Source organism: Nomascus leucogenys, chromosome X, assembly GCF_006542625.1.
Source record: "Nomascus leucogenys isolate Asia chromosome X, Asia_NLE_v1, whole genome shotgun sequence".
NCBI lineage: Eukaryota > Metazoa > Chordata > Mammalia > Primates > Hylobatidae > Nomascus > Nomascus leucogenys.
Window position 1 is genome coordinate 53,540,886 of NC_044406.1, and position 22,789 is coordinate 53,563,674.

Consider the following 22,789-nt stretch of genomic DNA (forward strand, 5'->3'; position numbering starts at 1 on the left):
ATTAAAGAGGAAAGTTTAAGGAGAGGAGGAAATGAGGAAGAGAAGAAAGTGGGGCAAGAGAGAGAGTAAGGCAATGAGGTGATGAAGAGGGGACTAGTTTTGCAGGAAATACGTATTATCTGTGTATTCCTACATATACAGAATTTGTGTGTAAAGTAGAAAAAGTCTCCACTAGGAAGATAATTAGAGGTTATTAATATTCCTTTTATCACTGAGCAACCAAGACACATGCTTATTTCTGCTCCCCAGAAGCAATGTTAGCTACTAGTTTCAATTCAGGAAAATGTATATCTTCAGAAAGGTTTATATGAGATATTTATTCAGCTTTTTCTCAGACTTTTTCATATTTTCACCATAAACATTAAACTGAAAGTGTGTTCCAAAAATTCTATTCCACCATGAAAATGTAGAAGCATACTTTCTGATGAAGTTTATGTGGTGTAAATCATGATGCTGAGAACCAGCATAGAAAAGGATGAGATTTAAAAGTTTGAGAGGAATATCATAACCACGATGGGCATCAATAGTTTCTATCAAATAAATTGTCACCCATGTCCAAAGAAGAATTAATTACATGATCACACAAAAGCATGATTCCATTGAAAAATTCAGTTCCAAGAATTAGAATTTCCAAAGGATGTGCATATTCAGCTTCTATTCCAAATGGAGCTTGAAACTCATGATGAATTTTATGAATCTATTTACATATTCTTTTTGTGGTACAAGAATCTATGCAGGCTTAGAAACAGTGCCAAGTAGTATCAAAGACTGTAGTATAGCCAAAGCACCTTGCCAAAAGCATATACCATTTTGTCATTCTTTTCCAATCATGAAGAATATTGAAATACTCTGTAAAATAATAGGTTCCACACATAAAAGCAGCTGGATATAAAAGTGATTAGAGATAAGTAATTTAAAGCATTTCCATTGGTTTTCCCATGTCTCTGGTTTATATTTTTCAATGTTATTCTTTTTAATGCAAGGTATAAATTGAAATAGAAATCCAGGTAAAAAAAACAAGAAATAAAAGGTTTCGTGAACAATAGCGGATCCCCATGTTGCAATCTAGAACATTGTATAATTATTAACATACAATTCCAAGCATTTTAAAATGGTTCTTGCAGAGGACTCTCAGGCAAAAGTGAATCTACATACTCCACAGCTACAAATGCTGAACTAAAGATGCTGGCACTTTCATTTGTTGCCGTTTCTCAAATCTCTGCATAGAGCCTTCTAATTCTGGATGGTCATAAGGTGACTGTAGCCATGATTTTTGATGCTTCTGATTTTGTCATTCCACCTGTTTTAGCCAACTCTCATTTACTCATGAGTAAATCATACCTAATAAATTTCTAAAACTCAAACTGACTTCTAATAACAGACTTGCTGATGTGAACTCAGGAAGTACAAATTTGTTTACTGTTAAGATTAAGTAAACATATCACAACGGGATGCAGATGGGATTTTAAGGCCCGACTTGAAGACACACTCTAAGTTCATTGAGTCTTCAGTGAGCCACCAACAGTGGAGATCAGGTCTATTGGAAGGTGCCAGGACAGCGCCACCCTTATCATCAACCAACACCACCCTGCTTTCCCATCAAGACTGGAGAACAATGCAGAAGGTGGAAAAGTCACCAGTCTTTGGGGCGCTGTTCATGGAGACTGATTATTCCCTCCCATCCCACTGAGGAGAAAATAATTTTCTGAAATAAAATGACTATTTCCAGGAATACAAAGTAAGATGAGAGTCATGGAATCTGACTAAGATGTCATAAAGTTCATATCAAATCTTTGGGAAAGGGGTGTTGACACAGTTGGGGGACAGTTAACTGACAAAAATAAAACCACATCATATTTGTCTTCTTACTGAATTAAAAACCCTCAACAAACTTGCTCCATGAAAGCTAAAAAGGTAAATTCTAAAATCATATAATTCACAGTTATCTCAATTTATAATTCTTGTAAAACTAGAATTACTGTACCTATATCTCTGCTTCGCTTCAGATTGTATTCTCAAGAACACAGTACAATTTATTGAAACAATAACATATGTGTAAAGTTAAGAGTAGTTGCAGAATGCAAAAGCTTTACTTTGAAATCAGTCTACCATCTATTTAATTATTAGTATAGGAAGTCGTACCAGCATTGGAAGTTAGTTTAATTTGGGTTCCCCCTAAAGTAGACCCTGAGGCAAGGACTTGGAGGTAGATAAGTATTTATGAGGTAATCCCAGGATGCAAAAGTGAGAGATAGAGAAAGTGAGACAAAGAAAGGAAGAAAAAATCAAATGTATTCTACTTCTATAGAAAAATGAGACTCAATCTCCTTAAGGATACTGTGAAGAACTGCACACAATGCTCTTCAAAATGATACCGTCAAAGGTAGGGGTGACTGGGGCATTAATCTACCTACTCCTACTCACCATTGGCTAAGGATTGTCTCTGGAGGTGTTAACTTACTTTCAGTTGTGCCTGCATTCATGGAATGACCCTCCATTTTTTGCCCCACTGCCCACTTGGCATGGGTCTCTGGCAAGTGCAGGGGACTCATCTCCACAAGTGAATGGAAATCAAGTTCCCAAGGGGTTGGGGCAGTTTTGTGGTATGTCACAAATTCCTGCTATAGAGGTTTAAGTGATTTCTGCCTTCTTCATGGAATCACCTGCTAATGTAATAGATTTCTTTAAGTATATTATCAATTAGACAGGCATTTTAAGATAAAAACTGAATTTTGATAAAAAGCTCCAGAAAAACAGGGAACAATTGCTTATGAAAACCATCTAGATTAGTGTGTTCAGAACTGTGCCCATGAGGCCATGGAAGAGAAAAAAATAAAGGGGTAGGTCTGGACTCCTCCCTTGCTTCAACAGGAGCCATGGTGAATTTTTGTTTTGTTTAGGCTTACGCTTCAGCTTGAAAGACACAGAACAAATTCTTTCCATTTACAAATGAAACACAGGCTGGGAGCCATTAAGTGGCTTGTTAAAGACCACACTGCCAGACAGAAGCAGAGCTAGAACGAGGAATCTGACTTCTAAGTAACAAAGACTCTCTCCTTTAACCTAGTTCTGACCTTGGGCTTCCCTCTTTGTCCCTGTAGAATCAAGTATAAGCAAGAATGGGGCTAAGTTAGTTTACTGAAAACCCCCCACACTTCGTATCATCAAATTTCTCGTCCCCCATCCTCGATATCAAATCACCCTGGCCAGTCTTCAGCAGGAGTTATGTTGAGTTGGTCTAGTAAGAGTCACCCTTACCCTGAGGTTTCCTTTTAGTAATTTTCCACCCACTGACCCTCACCCTGCTCCTTGGCTGTAAATCCCCACTTGTGCTTATTGGAGTCAGAGTTAAGCCCAGTCTCCTTCCCCCATTTCAAGACCTCATTGCAGTGGTTCCTCTACCTATAGCAATAGTCTCCCCAAATAAAGCCTTCATTACCATCTTTAGCAAGAGTCCTTAAACATTTTCTTCTTTAACATAAGCCAGCAATGCACTTCCTAATTCACCTTAGTTTTCTTTTCCAAACCTGTGTCAATTCACAAAAATACTCTCAGCAGTAGGCTTCCCTATTGTCTTCCCTTTAACAAATGTAGTGAGAATTTAAAATGGTACTTAAAACAATAGGGACTATAGTCACTTCATCCCCTCTAGGGGAATGATTCAAATCTTCTCAGAGGTAGATAGCTCTTTTGTTTAGAACAATACTTTGATGATGGGCCTTGACTGACTTGTTCATAGAGAAATGTGAGGACCCTTGCTCAAATGAATGAGAGCCAAATTACACCATGAAACAGAGTAAGAGAGACTAAGGTGGCCAGGAGGGAGGCCAGCAAGAAGGGAGAAAGGGATGAAAGCAGGGGAGAGAAAGAGGAAGAGGCAAAGAGATAAGCAATATGGAGGCCTGAGGAGAAATTCTCTGTGATCGGGCATAGCTGAAGAACTGAGAACATGGTGGCATGATATTCTGTTGTAAGTTTGTGGTACTGGGCTGGGTTGTCACCATTTTTTCCCTTCCCTGTTATTTCCAAGATTTAGAAATCAGCCACACACAAAAGCCATATGTTAGTTTTATTTGAAAAAAGGGATGAAGTGAAGCACAGCAATGGGGAAGAGGATAGGAGAGCCCAGAACGGATAGAGAAGACCTGGAATTAAGCAGATGAGCTGGTATTCAAGAGCTTAGCAGAGAATGGTGCTATACCATAAACCAGCCCAGGACAACGTAAGCCATCTGCGGGGAGTTCTCAGAGATAAGGGTGTGGAGGGCAAGGATAAGTGCCATTTGATTTGAACATCCTCCCACTAACTCTTCTCATCAGTCAAAGTCATTTCCTGCCCATAATGCATTAAAGAACTATGACAGAAGAATAGGACAGAGTGTGTGAAAATTGCTCCAACTTTCAGGTACTTGTCAGGAGAAGCAGCACGTAATACTTGACATGACTCATTTAAGTAGGAGATGACAGCAGGTAAAATTAACAGGAATCTGAAGTGATGTGCTATTTCCCTTAAAGAAATATATGATCACAAATGAAAAAATGCCATAAAATTCACATATGTACTTTATTTAAAATGTTGACATACAGGAAAAATGTACTAATGAAAGAATTTGTGCTTATGTTTATGAAAGGCCTATTATTATAAATATTATTTGTAGAATAAAACTCATTAACTCAATTAGATGCACAAATAATGCAATAGAATTTTTCTGAATTATTAGAAAATTTATACCACTAATGACTTTTAATGGTAGTTTAGGCCTACCAAAACGGTTAACCTTGACAGCAAGAAAATCAAAGTCACAGTAAGGGAATGGCTAAGATAAAATATAAATGAAAAGTTTTTTTTCCCTACAAGTTATTTCAAGTAATTGACTTCCACGGGTAGGAGGCATAACTAAAAATAGATTTTAGAAAATTATTCTACGAAAAGAACATGTGATCAAATCCTAAAATGCTTCAGTCCTTGATGTGACTCAATGTCTTTTGTACAGTGGCTCTCACAGTGTAGTCCCTGGCCAGCAGGATAAGCATCACATGGGAACTTGCTGGAAATGCAAAGTCATGTCTTAGAGATACATAATTTGACAGTCAAAGAAGTTGGGGTGTTTTTATCCATCAACTTCCCATCAGTCATTGGTTAAAGGCTACTTCTGGGGACCTTATCCTAGACACAAGGAGAGCTTGCCTCTTTGACCATAGGGGGAAAAAAGCCCTCAGACAGAGAGTAACAGTAGCAGGTTTTTGCAGCAAGCAGCCTTTTGCATGTCCAGGTGAACACGAAAGGGATGGTAGGGCACCAGCAACCTCTGCTATGGTCTCCGAACTTCATATGTTAAAGATCTAGGCTTTATTCTCTCAATCATTATTATTATGTTAATGTCAATGATGAATTACACAGTCAGAAAGGGGTAAGGGGTCTCAGGAAATACACTCCAAAATTGTAATCAGCCACTTTACATTTCTTCCTGGGATTGTCCCTGCACAAGCTGGATGTGGTGGGGAGCTGGTCCCAGATACGGCTGTGCAATGAATCCAGTAAGCATGACTTTCTGGCAGGGAATCCCTAAAGTTAATGCATTTTACTTGTCCGTATGACACTTAACATTTAATAATCCAGTGATTCTAAATCTCTATTTAAATGTCATTGCAAGGCATGATATATTGTATGCCTGGTTTGAAACAAACAGAAATTCCAACTGATTCAGTCAACAAATTCATCTAATTCTACCACTGATTCATAGTAACCACATAAATTGCCAGTAGGAACAGGAAAATCCCTCTATAGTAAGCCCTAGTTAGGCAACATCTTTCCCTAAAGCTTATTTCTAGAAATAGTCATGAAGAGTGAATACAACTGCCTCCAAGAATGATTTCTTTCACTGGACCCTGTCATTTACCCTCTACTGGGTTCTAATCAGGTTTTCCAAATAAGTATCCTGGAAATACCCCATTGTAGCATATCAGATAATTTACCCCAGAGTCAACACAAAATTTAATCAGAAGACAGTAAAATAAACACAGTGGTCATATTTATTTATTACTGACTTCCAATAAATTTCCCAGGCCCAGTTCATACACCTAGATTGATTTTCATGCAAAAGATAACATCCTTGCACAAGTTATATACATATATATGTATATATACACACACCTATCCTTAACTGAAAATACTTGTTTGTATACTAAACATGTATACCTAGTAAAAGAGAGAGAACCAATGTAGGAAACGAGATCACTGGGAACCCTTGATTTTTTTTTTTTTTTGAGATGGAGTCTTGCTCTGTCGCCCAGGCTGGAGTCGATCTCAGCTCACTGCAAGTTCCGTCTCCCGTGGGAACCCTTGATTTTAATGGTCACCTTGATATTAATGATCCAGTGGCTAAATCCAGCCTATAGGAGTGTTTTGTTTATCTTGTCTATTATGTTTCATTTGTATGAAAAAAGAATAAGCATTTACATATGGGGGAATTCAAATAAAATAATCCATGTTTCTGCTTCCTCTTTCAAGAATCAGGATCAGGCAACAGTGGTCTCAGAATCTGTGTGGCAACAAAAGGCAGAGGTTGGAGAATGGCTATCTCCTTAAGATAGGGTGGACACAGCCAGGCGCAGTGGCTCACACCTATAATCCCAGCATTTTGGGAGGCTGAGGCAGGCGGATCACCTGAGGTCAAGAGTTCGAGACCAGCCTGGCCAACATGGCCTCATCTCTACTAAAAATAAAAAAAAATTAGCTGGGCATGGTGGCGCACGCCTGTAGTCCCAGGTACTTAAGGAGGCTGAGGCAGGAGAATCGCTTGAACCTGGGAGGCGGAGGTTGCAGTGAGCCAAGATTGCGCCACTGCACTCCAGCCTGGGCAACAGAGGGAGACTCAAAACAAAACAAGACAAAAAGATAGGGCAGACACACCCAATTTATCGTAGTTACCACCATTTCCTTATTGTCTACCTGCCTTGCCTCTAGGGGTATTGAGTTCGTAACCCATTGTAAATAGAATTTTAGACACAGTTTTGGAAATGTAGCACATCTTACCTTTTATACAGATGCCTCAGATGTAGGAAATTTTCATTTGGAATACAAGCTTCTGTATCTTGACTAATTGCATTAATGTGTATAATTGATGGCGCTCAGCCAGTGCACCTAGGATGACAATGAATAGCACATAAAATATTCTAAGACAGCCTTTCCATTTCCTGTTGTAATTACTAGCAATACTCTCCAGGTCTCATCTTAAGCCAGGCCCTGCCGCTGCCCTATACAGGTCTTTCTCTAGATAATTTCTACAGCAGCACCAGCACAGCAGAGGAAGGATAGAAGAATAAAGATAAAGATAAAACCTAGAAAGAAGTTAAGTCTAGGTATAAATTTGTGACTAAGAGAATAACCCGCTTGTAAGGAAACTGATCTTCTTCTTGTGGAATGGGTTATCTTTCTTTTTTTTTTCGTTTTTTTTTTAGAAGGAGTTTTGCTTGTTGCCCAGGCTGGAGTGCAATGGTGCTATCTCAGCTCACCACAATCTCCGCCTCCCAAGTTCAAGCGATTCTCCTGCCTCAGCCTCCCGAGTACCTGAGATTACAAGTGCCTGCCACCACGCCTGGCTAGTTTTTTGGGTATTTTTAGTAGAGACGTGGTTTCTCCATCTTGGTCAGTCTGGTCTCAAACTCCCAACCTCAGGTGATCTGCCTGCCTCGGCCTCCCAAAGTGCTGGGATTACAGGTGTGAGCCACCACGCCTGACCATTTTTCAAACAATCTCAACAACTTTGTTTCAAAAATTTTTGTATTAATGCAGGCTCATTTGAATAGGTGCAGTACCTAGTAAATGAACTGTTTGAAAGTTCAACCCTTCATTTGGATGAACGGACAATTGCCAGAAGGTCTGTCTTAGTATTTCACAGTAACTAATCATATCTAATCTTTGAAAATCTCCAAGCTTAGCTGATAAAAGGGAAAAAGCTCAAGTGAGGGTTATGCTCAGTCTAAAGCATTTTGGCATTATAATGGGATAGGAATATATATTTAAAACAGGGGCAAGGGAGGAGGCTGAAGAGGGAAGGAAGGAGGAAAGGAGTGAGGGGGGAGAGAGAGAAAGAGAGACAGAGAGAGAGATTACGACAAAATGACACAATGAATGGCGGAGATGGAAAATTCTTATTTTGTGTATTAAGGATCAGCCTCAGCTCTTTGTATCTTTAAGTTTCTTTTCCATTCAAACCAAAGTTTTAAGGCATGTGACTTTATGAACAACAGGGGGATACAGTATAAAGAAATGAAAAATTCAATGCAAATAAGAATTTGCTTAAGCATTTTAAAGCCAGCCATGAGTTGATTCATGTCAAGGTATAAGGTTAGGCTGCTACTATTAGAGAGATGCAGCATCTGAGAGCAGAAAGATTTTCTACTTTAATGGGGCTACAGAATGACTAACAATTTGATAGTTATCACCAGTGCCTGACAAAGGGTTATTTTCAATGAGGGAAGATTGGACAATAAAGGAAAACCATAGATAAGTTTCTGTATTCATTTTCTGAAAAGGTTTCCAAAACTGTACATTCAAAAATCTCCCTGGACAAGCCCTTCAAGTTCTACAGGCTCAGTGAAAATACATCTTATCATTATCTGCTACAGTAAAAATAAAGTTGAAATTGTGCACATATATTATGTATTCATTTCTCACATATTCCCCCAATCATCTATGTAGGAATATTGTCTTAGTTCATATATCCTCCAGCCAGGATTATAGCCCAACCCCCTTCCATAATGAAACATAGTGTTTTGAAGCAATAATAAAACCTGTATCACATATGCAAGAATCATTAAATCCATAGACTTTCTGTCTGTGTTGGGGAAATCCCTGAATTTGCAATGTCCATCGCTTGTCATAGACATCTTCACATTTGCTTTATATACAACATCTGTGTAGCTCACTCATGTGATCATGGGAAGAAGAAAGATAAGAATTAATGGGGATTCCACATTGGTACTCTGTTGATCCACTGTGTTAGTTTGCCATGGATATGTAACAAATTACCATATACTGAGCAGTTTGTAAGAACACTCGTTTAGTACCTCATAGTTGTGTAGGCCACAATTCTGGGTGGATGTGGCTAGATTTTCTGCTGAGTTTCACAAGATATTGGCTGGCTGACCTCTTTTCAAGAGGCTATGGGGGAGAATCTGCTTCAACCTAAAGTTCATTTAAGTTGTTGGCAGAATTCATTTTCTTGCAGTTGTAGGACTGAGGTCCCCCTTCCTTTTCTGACTGGCAGCTGACAGCCTCCCTCAGCTTGTAGAGGCCATCCACAGTTTTCATGTGGTCCCCTTCATCTTCAAAGCTAGGAATGGTGGTGAATCAAAGCCTTCTTGTGTTTTGAATGTCTCTGACATTCCTGTCTGCCCTCTTCTTCTGCCAGCAGTTGGAGAAAATTCTCTACTTTAAGGGCCCATGTGTTTAGATTAGGCTACTCGATACCCTGATAGCTTACCTTTACAACTGTGTTACTTCATAACTCAATTGACTTCATAAATCAATTTATGAGTCAAGACTCAATCACAAATTTCATACCCAATTACATTCACAGGTCCTGGGGATTGGGACCTGGAATCATGGGGAGAATTTCTAGAAAATGTACCTACCATATCTATCAACGTACTTTTTTTTTTTTTGAGACAGTCTTGCTGTTGCCCAGGCTGGAGTGCAGTGGCATGATCTCGGCTCACTGCAACCTCCGCCTCCCGGGTTCAAGCAATTCTCCTGCCTCAGCCTCCCAAGTACCTGAGATTACAGTCACTTGCCACCACGCCCAGCTAATTTTTGTATTTTTTTTTTTTTTTTTTTTTTTTTTTTTTTTAGTAAAGACAGAGTTTCTCCATGTTGGTCAGGCTGGTCTCGAACTCCCGACCTTAGGTGATCTGCTCTCCTCTGCCTCCCAAAGTGTTGGGATTACAGGCGTGAGCCACTGCACCTAGCCTGTTTTGATATATACTGTCCCCTTGTGGGAACAATTTATGAGTATGACATGGACTATATCAACTCTTGGGTGAATAATAGCATTCTAAATGTTCAATGAAGGAAGCCTCAGCTTCCTGGTTGACCATAAGAATTTGCCTCTAGAACTCGGAGGTGAGTAAATCACCTACAGTCCTCAATAGCTGGCTATCAATACATCACATCTAAACCTCTAGGGGAAGGCAGGCTTATATATAAAAGATGAAAAACCTAGATGAAAGGATACTTTCTTTTTAAAATTATATGAGCTGTATCATATGAACTCTGCACCTCCTCAGCCTTTGGATGCTAATGTGAAGTCTTAATAAATGATCTTGAGATTTGAGGGATAATCAGTCCATTAATTTCTATAACAGATATCTAAATGAGAGTTACTAGAACAAGATAATGTGAATACTAAACGTAGTGTAATTTTTCTAGTGCATGTGGCAGATTATATTTTCTAAAGATGGCCACAACAATATCTCCCATCACATATGCTTTTCTGTCAATTTTTGCTTCATGTGTTTTGACGTTCTCTTCATGGGTGCATATACGTTTATAATTTTCATATCTTCTTGTTGGATTGACACTGTTATATTATTAAATGTATTCCTTTATCTCTAGCAACAATTTTGTCTTAAAGTCTATTTTGTCTGATATTAGAATAGCCTCGCCAGCTCTCTTTTGATTACTGTTTGCATGGTATATCTTTTTCCATTCTTTAACATTCGACATATTTGTGACTTTGAATCTAAAGTATGTCGCTTGTGGCCAGAATACAGTTGTATCATTTTTTAAAATCCATTATGCTGTTTAATTCACTTATATTTAATGCGATTACTGGTCAAGCAGGATTTGTGTCTGCCATTTTGAAATTTATTTTTTATATGCCTTACACCTTTTTGTTCTTCTAGTCATCTATTATTGCCTTATTTTGTGTTAAAAAGATACTTTCTGGTTTACCTTTTAAATCTCTTGTCATTTCTTTTACTGTATTTTTTAAGTTATTTTCTTAGTAGTTGCCCTGGCAATGATAATTAACATCTTAAATTAAAACAAATTGGTTCAAATTCATGCCAATTTAATTACAACATAATACAAAAAACACTGCTCCAATTTATCTCCATTTCTATGCACCCTTATTTGTGTAGCTATCTCCCTTCAGAGATAGCTTCTGGATGTTGTACATCACTTCTTATATCCCTTTGACAAAAACATATTCGTATGGTCAAACTTGGCTATAAAGAAGGCTAGGAAATATAATCTTGATTCTGAGCACACATGTGCCCAGCTAAAAATCTGGGGTTCTACTAAAATAAAAAAGTAAAACATAATATTTAAGGATAACCAGCTGTCTCAACATTGCAATCTCAATGCTTAAGCAAACTGGAATTACCAACTAGTTAAACCAGGGTTACTGTCTCAGTGGACAGGTCAGGTTGTCAGGACACAGAATCTACTAGGGTAAGGCCCTAATAGGTGCCCTTACCCTTTTATACATTTGCTATGAAAACTAGTGACTCTCTACTTTTTTTAGAGGGATTGGTCTTTGTTGGTTTCAGGTTTTACCCTAAACTTAATGGTTCCATTTGACTTAACTAGAAGCCGACCCTGAATTCCAATTAATTTTCTGCTAACTTCCTTCAGTTAACCTCTGTGCAGCCTGATTGAATTCTGAATTCTTATTATATTTTTTTCCTTTTTAGAAGGATGAAAACCAAATCAGTTATAGTTTTCATGTCTCTCATTCATAACCCTAAAGTCATCTAATAACATATTTGTCAAAGCGCTTTATGTAAGCAACTCTGGCATTCCAGCTTTCTGAGATCTCTTTTGATTTAGCAAAAGGAAATAATTTCCTCAAATGCTTCTGAGGTTTCCCAAAGGTGGCCATTTGTCCCAGATCAGGCTAGGATCACCTCTTCAATCATCCCCAGACCACCCCTATCCATTTTGTAACCGCCCCTCCCTTTTGTTTTCCTCTGCATGGTGCCTTCCTCACTTCTACTTATCTCAACAATAGTTGATGCAAAGCATGATACAGCCTTGCCCATCTTTTACCAAAGCAAAATAAACAGTAGGCTATTATTTTTAAAACTTTATTGAAGCTTTGTGGTACACAGAGGGTAATTTAAACACTAATCTGGAAAGATTTAAAACCTGTTCTGAGTTTTCTAGAGCTCACAGGTCTTACTTATTCCTAGAGGTCTCATATTGACCCCCTTCCTCTTTAGCCACTCAGCACGCCATCCTGTTGCTGAGAAGAAAAGCCCTTATCTCCTCAGGTTAGTGACCTCTGTCTTGTGCTCTCTCTCAAACTCTTGGGCCTACAACACACTCCCTTTAAGGAAGAAAAAACAGGTGAAAAGCCCATTAATAGAACAATAATCCTCCAGAGATGTAGTCTTACTCCAAAGAAAACAACATTTTACATTTTTATGCATCGTAAGATCTGGGCTTTGCCTCTGCATAACTAAGAGATGCATTAAAGTATTATTTTTCCTGTGTACACAAAAGCTCAGTGATAAATTCTGTCTTCACCTTAGGAGTTACAAGCACAAACTCCAAGGTAGCTTTTTAAAAATAGCAACTTTTAGTCCTGCTTTAGATATTCTAAAGCACATATGACTAATTAGGCAGGCTGATAATAATTTACCACGTTAGCTTACCACTTAAATTCCACCTTCCAGATAAGAAATAAGATGGCTTACCAAAAAGTCACTACCACTCGACTAAGATAAAGAAAAAATAAAATTTAATGAGAAATGGAAAAATAATTGTGCCAGTAATCAGGGATGAGTTATTATAATAAGGACTAAATTTGATTTTGGACTTCTTAGAAGACAAAATCAAAAGGCATGAGGGTTTGTCCAGTTGATTAACTTGATGTCTTATACAATCCTATGATGTGGTGAATGGTTCTTTTAGATTCTCTTGGGTAGATCCAGAGAGAAGTGGGGCTAGAACCCACAGCTATTGTGTAAGGCAGGAGTTGGTAAACAGTTTGTGTAGTTGGCCAGAGAGTAAATATTTTAGGCTTTGCAGGGCTTTGTGGTCTCTGTGGCAGTTACTCAACTTGGTAAGTGTAAGACAAAGGTAGCCATAGACAATCTGTAACTGAATGGATGTGGCTATGTTCTAATACAAAAACATGTGGTGATCCAGGCTTGGCTCACAAAGCAGTAGCTTGCTGACCCCAGGTGTGAGGGTATGTATTAGTTAAGGGACTGCAGTGAATGGATGAGAAAGCTCCTTCTCTGGAAAGGGGGACTAGTTAGGTTGAATGTGTGAGATATTTATTTTGTAACGGTTTTCTTAATGGCAATCACTTAAAAAGTATAATGTGCAGGACCCCCAAAACTTGATACAGCCCCCATGCATGGGCAGTGAACAAGTAGATACAGATGTGGAAATGTCATGAAATCAGGGAATGATTCTGGACAGGTATATATGTAATGCCTTCACTTCCTCTTTGCAATTCATGTAAAATCTTTAAGTAATAAAATCGAATTTTCTTTTCTATATCAGCTCACACAAGGTTTGAGCCAGACCTGTATAACCTCACCATTTCCATTGTGTTTTCTTTGAAACTATTTCTGAAAGTATTTTAAAGTTATCTTGGGGATTAGCCATATTTTTAGGCCATTTTTTCACTTCCAAGAAAAGTTACGGTGGCTTGACTGATGCTATAGAGTAGAATCCAGGAGAAGTATACGATAAGACAGAAGGAGTATCTATGAATTCTGTCAGTTCTTTTGTTTGTTTTGTTTTGTTTTGTTTTGTTTTGTTTTTGAGACAGTCTTGCTCTGTCACCCAGGCTGGAGTGCAGTGGCGCAATCTTGGCTCACTGCAACCTCCACCTCCTGTGTTAAAGCACTTCTCCTGCCAGCCTCCCGAGTAGCTGGGACTACAGGTGCGCACCACCACACCCAGCTAATTTTTTTTTTTTTGTATTTTCAGTAGAGACGGGGTTTCACTATGTTGGCCAGGATGGTCTTGATCTTCTGACCTTGTGATCCACCCAACTCGACCTCCCAAAGTGCTGGGATTACAGGAGTGAGCCACCACACCTAGCCCTGCCAGTTTTTAAAAGTTGCATACCACCATCTCCTCCATACACCTTCAAACAAATATTTTATCAGTCGGAGCTGCCTTTGTTTACCTGCTTTAGTCTCTCATAAGAATCCCTTTGTTCTCAAAAGTATCCTGATTTGGTTTAAGGTAATCTTACATTAAATTCTTCCCCCAACCAGAGAGCCTTAAACAAAACCCTAAAACTAAGATGCAAGCTGGGAACCATGATTATGGATTTGCTGATGTGTAGCCCAAATGCATGGAAGAGTTTCTTGAATATTTGAGGAATGGAAAAGCATAATTAACTTTTAGGTTGATTGAAATACATCTTTTAAAGTTTTCCAGTATGTAGACATATCCGTCAGAAGGATTCCATAATGGATTTGCATTTATTTATGTGAAAAAATGCTATCAGAGCCTTTTGTTCACCCCCTAATCATGCCATCTTTTTGTAGGTAAAGAAGATTCAATACAGGCTTACTGCAAGCAGAGAGAATGGTTTGATCTTTCTGAATTATCTACAAGAGAGAGAACATTTCCTGGAAAGGCAATCCTCCATAAGTGGTAGATCTGTCTCTATAAGTTATATCAAATACTGGCACCTACTGGTGGAAATATGACGGAGCAACTATCACACAGAAACCACTGAGTCAGAGAGAAAAAAGAAACGAAGATTAGAAATTTAAAATATGAAATCAGGGATACCCCTGACAGAAATAAATTATCAGAGTTGAGAGAGAACGATAGGGTTCATGGAAAGAAAGAGATTCTGGAGACCGGTAGGCCACATGAAAATTTAAAAAAAAAATATCTAAGAGATGACCATTACTAACAGACATGATGCAGTTGTAAGGCCTCAGTATCCAATATAGCAGTGACTACCACTTCACTTGTCAAAAGTTTTCTATTTGTTACTAAAACCAATAGAAAAAATCCTAAATTTTATTTGATTAAAATTTTACTTAATTCCTGCAATCATTCATTTAAAAAATATTTATTGAGCACACTGACTATATTTTAAACACTATTCTAGGCTCCAGGAATACAGCAGTGTAATGACAAAGCCCCTGCTCTTGTAGAACATGTTCTACTGGGGAGGGGGGTCATCCAGTAAAAAAAAAAAAGCAAATAATAACTAGAATACATAAGGAACTTAAACAACTCAATATCAAAAAACAATCTTATTGTAAAATGGGCAAATGATCTGAAAAGAACGTTTCTCAAAAGTAGATATACAAATAGCAAACAGGTATATGAAAAATGCTCAACATCACTAATCGTCAGGGAAGTGCAAATCAAAACCAAAACAGTATGGAGATTCCTCTAAGAACTAAAAGTAGAACTACCGTTTGATCCAGCTACCATTTGATCCACTACTGGGTATCTACCCAGAGGAAAAGAAGTCATTATACAAAAAAGATACTTGCACAGGCATGTTTATAGCATCACAATTCACAATTGCAAAAATATGGAACCAGCCCAAATGCCCATCAATCAATGAGTGGATAAAGAAATTGTGGTACATATATATATGATGGAATACTACTCAGCCATAAAAGGGAAATAATTAATGGCATTCACAGAAAACTCAATGAAACTGGAGACTATTATTCTAAGTGAAGTAATTCAGGAATGGAAAACCAAATATCATATGTTCTCACTCATAAGTAGGAGCTAATTTATGAGGACGCAAGGGCATAAGAATGATATAATTGACTTTGGGGACTTGAGTGAAAGGAAGGAGGGGGATGAGGGATAAAAGACTACACATTGGGTTCAGTGTATACTGCTTGGCTGATGGGTGCACCAAAACCTCACAAATCACCACTAAAGAACCTACTCATGTAACCAAATACCACCTGTTCCCCAAAAACCTATGGAAATAAAAAAATTAAAACAAAAACCAAAACCAAAATGAGATACAATCTCATCCCAGTTAAAATGGCTATTATTAAAAAGACAGTAATTTTAAAATGCTGGCAGGATGCAGAGAAAAAGGGAACACTATACACTGTTGGTGGGAATGGAAACTAGCAGAGCCGCTACAGAAAACAGCAAACAGCTTCCTCCAAAAACTAAAAATAGAACTATCATATGCTCCAACAATCCCAATGTTGGTAATATTTCCAAAATAAAGGAAATCTATATATCAAAAAGACATCTGCACTCCCATGTTAATTGCAGCACTATCCACAATGGCCAAGTTATGGAATCAACCCAAGTGTCCATCAATGGATAAATGAATAAAGAAAATGTGGTATATATGCACAATAGAATACTATTTGGCCATTAAAAAGATTAGAAAAGATTAAAAATTTAAATGAAATTCTGTCATTTACATCAACATGAATGGAACTGAAAGTCATCACGTTAAGTGAAATAAGCCAGAAGACAAACAACACATATTTGCACATGTATATGGGAACTATAAAAGTGAATCTCATGGAGATAAAAGGTAGAATGGTGGTACCAGAGGCTGGGAAGGGTAGGGGGAGGGGGAATGAGAGATTGCTTAAGGGATACAAACAGATATTTAGATAAAAGAAATAAGTTCCAGCATTTGATAGTACAGTAGGGAAATTCTAGTTAACAATAGTTTATTATGTATTTCTAAACCGCAAGAGAAGATTTGTAATGTTCCCAACACAAAGAAAAGATAAATAGTTTAGGTGATGGATATCCCAATTACCCTGATTTGATCATTACACATTGTATACGGGTATCAAAATATCGCATGTACTCCTTTTGGGTACATGTACAACTTTTGGGGTATATGTATAACAAATATTTGTCAACAAAAATTAATAGAAACAATAAATATGTAATATTTCAGATATGTGGTAGGGAAAAATGAAGTAAAAAAGAGGTCTGTTGCTATTTTATACAGGGCAGTCAGGGAAAGCTTCATGATAAAGTAACTTACAAGTATTTCATAAAATTTTTATGCCTTCAGATTGGAAGATGTAACTTCTTACTTCTTCTATAAGCTATACAATAAGTATTCACACATTAAGGTATTTACATCTATTTCGTCAGTTTATGGAGCAATGGGAAAAGAGAAACCACCTTCCAGGTACCTACTATGTGCCACACACTTTATATACTATATATGTTATCTCATTTAATCCTCATCGTCAACCTCTGAAATATTAGTAAGCTTGTCGTATAAATGGGCACACTAAAATTCAGTGAAAATAAGTAAATAACCCAAGACTATATAGTCGTTAAGTATCAGAGGCAGGATTTGAACCCATGACTGATGGGATTCAAAGTTGTGAAGCTAAAGTTGGATGCCCTAGGTAGCTACTAGAAAGTGCCAGTCGGAGAAATTATACTGCCTTGCATATCAAGTGATGTAAATTTACTTTTTATCTAGACTTACCTTAGGGCATGCAGAACTTTCTACCTTGTATTTATTTATTTTGTGTCAATTTTCCCCAAGAGGTTATATAAGCTTTATGAGAGTGGCATCTGTGTCTGAATCATCTTCAGTGTCTGGTAGAGTGTCAGAACCTTGGCGGGAACCTCTTAAACATATGCCTAAATACTTAACTGAATGAAATAAACCCAGAAGCTTAGAATTAAGTCACTAACTATTAAGCCTTTCCTCAAATAACACTAATGTTTTTTGAACAACACACTAGGGAAAAGTCTTACGGTAACTAAGAATGTCACCTGCTTCTACCAAGGTAATTAATAAAGACTTAAATCATAAGCACTTAAATCAAATTAGAAACAGGATTTGCAGGTGAAATTCACAATACTGACTAAGTGGGTTTCGATGTTCTTTGAAGCAAAGTCTTGATTGTTGTTGTTGGTAGTGATGTTTTTCTAACACAAGGAGCCCCTCCTACTGCTAGGCACACGAGTTCCATGACCTTTAACCTTTGGAGTTAAACCTTTTGAGAATATATCTGAGAATTGTATATATATACACAGATATAGATATATATGTATATATATGCCATTCTTTATATATATATAAAGTTTATATTTGTTATAGATTCCATAGTCATCTTTCCCCTTTGTAAACCATTGGACTAGAGGATCAAAAATGCTGTTTGAACCTGTAGTTGTTTTTACTCTTCAGAGTAATAAATGAAACAGTACTTCTTTCATTCTTGGACACACTACTTAAGGGCATCTTTGTAACCAAGCAGGTGAGAGATTACTACACACTCAAGACTAAACTAGTGGAGAAACCATGAACAGATTCTGTAGAATAACGTAGAACAGTGTCTTTGTTATGCCCAGGGTCAATTTGTAAATGGCTTTTGCTTCTTCTGGCATAGAGGAAAAGAAAGATTTGAGGATATGAAAAGAATGACTCTTACAGCAGGGGAATAAGTGGACATCTGCAACATTGCTGCAGGCCAAGAGATAAGGAGAGTAAAGACAGTGTGCCTCCCCGCGAAAGGGCAGGGCCAATGGACTGAAAGCACAATATATGTGATATCAAGTTTTAAATTTCCTTTCTGCATTGTAAATCCCTGGTGTTATCCTCAAGCCTTAAACAAGACAACTTTCTGTTAGCTGGGTTTTGCGCAAGAGGCTGTTTTCCACAGTTTGGGGATGAAATGGGTCAGAGAGAGGTAGAAGTATCATGGAGAACCAGTTACTAGGAAGCAGGGGTGACTGAAAGAAAAGCTGTTATGTATGCGAAACTAAGTGAGGGGACAAGAGAAAATTCATGTTAAGCTTGTGACACATGTAAAAATACCCAGGGTTCCTCAATCTTACTGGGAGAGGAAAGTGACTCCCAACATTCTCAAATAATCATGTTCCTAGTTTATATTAAAGGGAGAGGTAATGCAGCCCCTCCACCAATCTCTAAGGACTAAAGAACTAGACACATTTGAATGATACTATAGTGGTGCCTTTGTTTTCAAGGATAATAAAGGGCATTGCCAAAAGGCACATGTAAGAACAAATGTATACATATGGAAAATTCATTGAGTAGTCTCAGGTCATGGCACAAAATGGAAAGATAATTTGTATTTAAATAGTCCATAAAGTATATCCACATTTTCCCTAGACTAATATTTACTTACTTTATTACTTCAAACTATCCCTTTAAAAATGGATCATCAACTGGAAGTCATAATAATTTTGTTTTATTGCTTGCCATATGCGATTTTCTCCCAAATAGTTGGACATTGTAACTGCAGACAATCTGAGAATCTTTACCTCGGAGGCTCTCCATCCAACACCATTTTAAGAGAAGGGAAGTGACATTGCCACAAATATCCCTGACGTTCATCTCCTCTATAAAATCCCCATGCTTAAACCCTCACAGGAAGAATTTCCAAAAGAGAAACCAATGTTTTTGTACACCCAATACTTCTGGGCAATTTTCAAAATTTGATTTTCTGATGTTTGAGATGGTGATGAAGTAGTACGGAGAGGGAGAGGTGTAGCTAATGTGCTTCAAAGTGGATGTCTCAGCTATAAAACTAAAAAAGCCAAAATGGGATTATTGTTCCTCCAATGAATAAGCAATGAATAGCATCAGGAAACAAGCAACGGTCATAAAATAATGAATCAAATCCTAAATTGGTAGCATTTCATTGTCAGGGTGACTCACTCCTTTTCCGTCCAACTCATCCTTTCATTAACAAAAGAAACGAAGTCACTCTGATCATCTAGACTTCTTGAGTATCCAATTTTTTCACTATTACTGTTCCCTCTTATATTTACAGACCTGTTTATTTAATCCAATGAAGTGGAGGCAAAGAGCTTTACACTGTGCTTTGTTGTAAGGAAGCATAGATGGCTAGAGAAACAGGGAAATATTGTGGTATAGAAATAGTAGCTAATACTTATTTAGTATTTACTAAGTGCCAGATAAAAGAGGTAAAGTAACATACCCATATTATAACTGGTAAGTGGCAATAGCAGAATTCCAACCACTGTGCTTTACTTAGTGTGAATTCACATCCTGACTCTGCATTTACTTATAGACCAGATTTGATCTTAATGACATGAATAATTCTGAAGTACTGTATTTTGCAGCCTTGAGGGAATATCATATACTAAATTCCTACTCATTTGTTTCTTCCACCAAGAGGATGTTGTGGGATTCTTGGTAGCACAATGAGAATAACAGAAGAGGTTCCCGGATCTATAATTTCTTCCGTTTACTTAAACTTTCTGACCCAGGAAACTCTGAGGTTTCAAGGATCATCTAATGGAATACTGGGCATCAGGAAAGGCAGTTTTGTGTAGGAGTTAACAGCACAGACCTGGGAGCCGTAATGTCTTGGTTTGAATCTTGGCTCCTCCACTTAATAGCTTGAGATAATAGGTTACTTAACTTCTCCATGACAGTTTCCATATCTCCAAATTGGAATAATAATGGCACTTACTCTTAGGGTTGATGTGGGGATTAAACAATAGAATCAGTCAAGTGCATAGGTCAAGGGCCACACTGCTTTGGCACCTCATGCACAGAAGGCACAAGGAGAAAACTGAGATGAAAGACCAATACAGAGCCCTTTCCTCTCTATTACTGGAGAGCAGTAAAATAATCATGTGACCTTTGTAAGAAAGGGATCATGTGACCCTTTTAAGAATAAGAATGAAGTCAGTAGTCAGGTGGGCCTGTGAAGGAAGCTCCAGGTAAATGCAAGGAATTTTGCTCCTTAGACATTGTGGGTTTTGTGCTAGATGTTCTAGGCATCATATTCCATCAACTGAGGATTTATTGTATCCATATGGCGCTGATGTAGGGAATGGGGATACACAGAATTGCAAATCAGTCTATCCTCCAGAAACTAACATTTTAGCTATGAGTAGACATATTGGGGGCACAGAAGGGCTAGCCTAGATGCTAGATATAAACGTGTTAGAAGTTCAGAGAAGAGAATGGTGGGCAAAGGCTGAGCAAACCAGGAGAATTCTGGATTTGTGGCTAAGTTTTATCTTGATCTCATCCAGGCAGATCATAGATGCCAAGAGAGAGCCAGGGAGGTCCTCTAGGCATGGCAAAGGGTACAGGAAAAATATAGAAATGTACATGATATCACTAGAGTCCAATAGTTCTACCAATTGGCTGAAGGAGACGATTCTACAGAGAGAGGAGTAGTGGGAGCTGCAGTGAGAGGTGTAGGAGGAAAAGCTACCTCCACAGATTTGACTCCATCTGTGGAGGTAGATTTTCCATGGCTTGAAGTCTTGATTCCAGTTTGGCACCTTGGTGAGCAGAAGTTTCAGACCTCGTCCCAAATATTTTTGGTAAAATACAAGGAAAACTACTTCAGGAAATAACAATAATAATGAGTGGTTATCACAAATTCCCAGTGAGCTGAATGGACTATTATTTCCTATTCAGATTTTTTCATTGATTACAAAGGATATTAAACCTACTGACTGAATGCGCAAAGCCACATGGGCCAAATAGCATCCTGGCAACATCAGAATATCTTTTGATCCTCCCAGTAAATGCTCTGGTCATGTTCCACTGTTGGGAATGTTCACAGACCATATGCTCTTCAGAAGCATATATATATTCCAGTGGATTTTCTCCTACTTTTACTGGTAACCAGTCAAGGATTCAGATATTATCTATACAGATACGAGGTATACTTAATTTCTCACCCAGATTAATTTAAAAGCACCCTTTAAAATACTGCCCACATGTAATTCTTTTCAGTGCTTTTAGTGTCAACAACAGCATGGCTTTGCCTATTAAGTTAAAACACAAAAAGGTTACAAAAATGTTTCAGCAAACATTTAGCTAGAACAAGGTCTTCAGAAGAAAAATAGAGGAGAACAAATAAAGGTTTCATGTGGCCAATCTTACAAGTGGCACTTTACAAATAAATACATCTATATCCAAAGCCTTTTCATTTTGTGGAAATGTCTTCTATCAATCAGTTAATGGCATGTGTCCCAGACCAGACACTGCAGACAACCATTCTAGCTTGTGGTGGGAGTAGGGTTAAAGAGCAAGGGTGAGTTTATAATGTGTCAGCCTAATATGGTCAACTTTTAGGTATTTAGGATACTTAGATCAAAGGGAATTGGCATGTGAATATGGGGCAGACAGAGATTTATTTCTTCCTTTATATTCTCCCTATATAAGGATATACAATATACTTCTCTAAGTGTTTTTACTATAGCTTTTTACTCAGCTTTAGAGAAAGTGAAATGAGGTCAAACTCCTTATTTATAGTGTCCAATGTAATTAAAGTGTTGTTTCACCTGGCTATTCACTCTGCCAAATGCCAAGGGAAGAAAAACAAGGAGTACCCCTAGTCATTAATATCAGAATGAAACTGCTTTTCCAGAGCTAAAACTGCCATGTCAAGTTTGGTGTAGAGTAGTCAAAGGGTCCAGGGGTCCTCCCCTCGGGATTCTAAGTCCTGTCAACACTTTGACTATCTCTATGCAGAGATGGAAGAAACTCAGGGGATCTGGAAGTTGAGTTCTTTTTTCTATGCCTCCATGGCCGATACTGGAGAATGACTCACACTTTCTCCAAACCCCTTCTAGCAGGCCTTCTTGTACTGCAGATGCTAGAAAGCTAAACACACACACACACACACACACACTTACTCACTCACACTTTCCAGACTCCCTTGCAGCTAGAGTTCTAATTGTGGTTTATAATCTAGTAGTCAGATGCAACCACAGGATGACTGGAATGAGAATGTGAACTTTCTGCTGGATGTCAGTGATTCTTGCAAGCAGTGAGTTCAAGGCATTCAGTTCATTTGGAGAG

The 22,789-nt window shown here is 38.0% G+C and overlaps 1 pseudogene; it reads right to left on the reverse strand.

Moving 5' to 3' along the window:
- Positions 1–303: 303 nt before the first annotated feature.
- Positions 304–2,552, reverse strand: LOC100583184 (annotated as a pseudogene).
- Positions 2,553–22,789: the final 20,237 nt, after the last annotated feature.